Consider the following 3,123-nt stretch of genomic DNA (forward strand, 5'->3'; position numbering starts at 1 on the left):
ATATATATGACGGGTTTTTCCGTCTACCAAATCCACTCACAAGGCTTTGGTCGGCCTGAGGCTATAGTAGAAGACACTTGCCCAAGGTGCCACGCAGTGGGACTGAACCTGGAACCATGTGGTTGGTAAGCAAGTTACTTACCACATAGCCACTCCTGTGCCTATATATATATATATATACTGAGGGTGATAAATTACGCACACACACACACACAAGAATTCTTTCAGTTTCCATCTCTCAAATTCACTGACCAGGCTTTGGTCAAGCTGAGAGTATAACAGAAGACACTCGCCCAAGGGGTTGCACTGTGAGACTGAACTCAAGACTACATGGTTGGAGGGGAGGAGAGGAGGGGAAGAAGAGGAAGAAAAACCCTTTCAATTATGGACACAAAGCTTCAAATTTTAGGGGATGACGATACTTGATTAGATCAACTCCAGTGTTTAACTGATGCTTATTTTATCGACTCCGAAAGGAAGAACAGCCGAGATGACCTTGGTGGAATTTGAAACCAGATTGTAAAGAGCTGGAAAATATGCTACTATGCATTTCGCCTGATGTGCAAACAATTCTGCTAGTTATTTATCTTAATCATCATCATCATCGTCATTAAACGTCCATGTTCCATGCAAGCATGGGTGGGACAAGAGCCGGCCAGGCTGTAGCATGCACCAGACTTCTGTGATTGTTTTAGCAGGATTTTTACAGCTGGGTCCCTTCTTAACACAAACCACTCAGCAGAGTGAACTTGGTGCTTTTTACGGGGCACCAGCACAGGTGAGGTCAGTTTTGGCAAGGTTTTTACAGCTGAAAGCCTTTCCAAATATCAACCACTTTACAGTGTGGACTGGGTGCTTTTAGGTGGCACCTGCACTGACAGGGTCACCAAGTACTTGCAAAACAAAATCTTTTAAGAGGGGAGGAGGCATTGTAGGTGGTGATGATGAAAAGGTTATAGTGAGACAGACATAGGTGTCTTGCAGAAAAGGAAGTACAAGGTTACCTGGCTGGAGAGAGAAAGATCCGGAATGAAGACAGAAACAGGTATACTACCGCAAAGAAAATACACGGTTGCCCAATAATAATAATAATAATAATTTCTTTTATTAGTCATAATGGCCAATATTTATTGGTCATAATGGCCAAACACAAAACAGACAATGGCAATTAACAATACAATTAAACAATAAAATTCCCCCAAAATGAGAGGAGCCAACCATGTCTGAAGACATAGTGAAGATGGATCTGAGATTATTATTTCACAAATAAATATGGCGGCGAGCTGGCAAAATCGTTAGCAAGCTGGGGGAAATGCTTCGCTCTATTTCACCCGTCGCTACGTTCTGAGTTCAAATTCCGCCGAGGTCGACTTTGCCTTTCATCCTTTCGGGGTCGATAAATTAAGTACCAGTTGTGTACTGAGGACGGTCTAATCGACTGGCACCCTCTCCCAACAATCTTCAGGCTTTGTGCCTATAATAAAAAGGGTTATTTCACAAACATATTTCAATAAAGTATATCAAGATAAATAACTCTTCCATGCGTTAGGAATTATCTCCCTTGAAGCACTGAGCAAGTATAGCAGACCACGCAACCACAAAAGCTTAAGATACGTTAGACCAGAGCTTCTCAAAGTTGTGGTCCGCGAACCGGCACCGGTAAGCGGCGAGTTTCCAGAAAAGAAAGAATCATTATAAAATGCTCATTTAATATTGTATTATTTGTTTATAAAACAAATATAAGATAAAAAAAAATGTCAACTTTTATTATATTCATTATACATAGTTTCCGGTATAAGGGCCGGCCAACACCAGGTTCTAAACAATTTTTATTTACAAATAAAAGTGGAGTTACAAGACACGGGTTTTGTAGAGGAAAGGGTGACGCTGTGTAGCATATTAATTTACCATTTTATCAACACCTTAGAGTTGTTAATGCCAAAGGAATTTAAGCCTAGAATTGAGAAATGACAAGTCTTAATTTTTTTTCATTGGCATAATGACGTGAATTTATAAGAATAGAGGTGTCCTCGGAGGTCCTTCGGAGATAGTATCGCCAAAGTGAAAATGAAAATCGGCAATTTCGTAAAAGTTTTTTTTATATATATATATATATATATACAAACATACATATATTTAAACAATAGGTAAACATAGGCGGTCCACATTCGCATACCCATTGTCTTTTATGTCCACGAACGAGTTGATGAAATACACTCTCGAATACACACTTAGGATTGCCGGTTTTTCTTATGTTTGATACCGGCTTTCATTACCTGCAAGCAAGGTTCGAAACCCGATTATCGAAGAACGAAATAAAACTAAATAAAGTCTCTGCCGTTTTAGTTAACTATGCTGTCGAAGTCTCTTTAACATGGCTTGAATTCAGCCCCGTAAAAATGACAAGATTTTAGAAACCAGCAAATATTTATTGTATGTTGTCTCAGTTAATTATCATGTAGAACTTTAATTGAACATTACCTGAAGTCTACCTGTGAAAATATCAAGACTAAAGACTAATTATATTCAGTCCCGGCACTGTAATGGGTCTACCAACTCACCACACCGTCTCTCTCTCTTTTTCTCGTCCTCTCTCTCTCTAATATACACACAAAGTTATTAATAACAACATCATAAATGAGCAATATGGTACTAAACAACAAGGGTGTTTCCAAAATAACAAATAAGAGCAAATATTAACTTACTGCCAATAAGTAAAATATCTGTTCGGCATTACAGAAGTAATTAGAGTCCGGGAAAATAAAAGAACACAACAACCGCGTTTAACATGACATGTTGGTTTGTTTACGCAACACGTGTTATACTTGTCAAAAAGGACGAGACACGACAAGGCGACCACTCTGACACAGAGGACGTAAAGAGAATTACTCCTAAATATACTATCTTCTATCTAATAGCTTTTGCTTTTTTTTTTTCGGTCATTGGACTGAGGCCATGCTGGAGCACTGCCTTGAAGGGTTTTGTCGAACATATCGCCCTCATTATTATTATTGTTATTATTATTATTATTATTATTATTATTATTATTATTATTATTATTGTTATTATTATTATTATTATTATTATTAAACCAGAATTAATTATTATTATTATTATTAAACC

General features: G+C 37.8%; 1 protein-coding gene across 1 annotated transcript in view; it reads right to left on the reverse strand.

The window, feature by feature from the left end:
- The window catches only part of LOC106878116 (UPF0415 protein C7orf25 homolog), a 256,888-nt gene extending 254,071 nt beyond the window's left edge, over positions 1-2,817 (reverse strand). The window contains exon 1 of the mRNA XM_052970393.1: positions 2,706-2,817. The gene's annotated coding sequence lies outside the window, so the exon portion shown is untranslated. The remainder of the gene's footprint in view (positions 1-2,705) is intronic.
- Between the last annotated feature and the right edge of the window lie 306 nt (positions 2,818-3,123).

Source organism: Octopus bimaculoides, chromosome 9 (genome assembly GCF_001194135.2).
Source record: "Octopus bimaculoides isolate UCB-OBI-ISO-001 chromosome 9, ASM119413v2, whole genome shotgun sequence".
Classification (NCBI taxonomy): domain Eukaryota; kingdom Metazoa; phylum Mollusca; class Cephalopoda; order Octopoda; family Octopodidae; genus Octopus; species Octopus bimaculoides.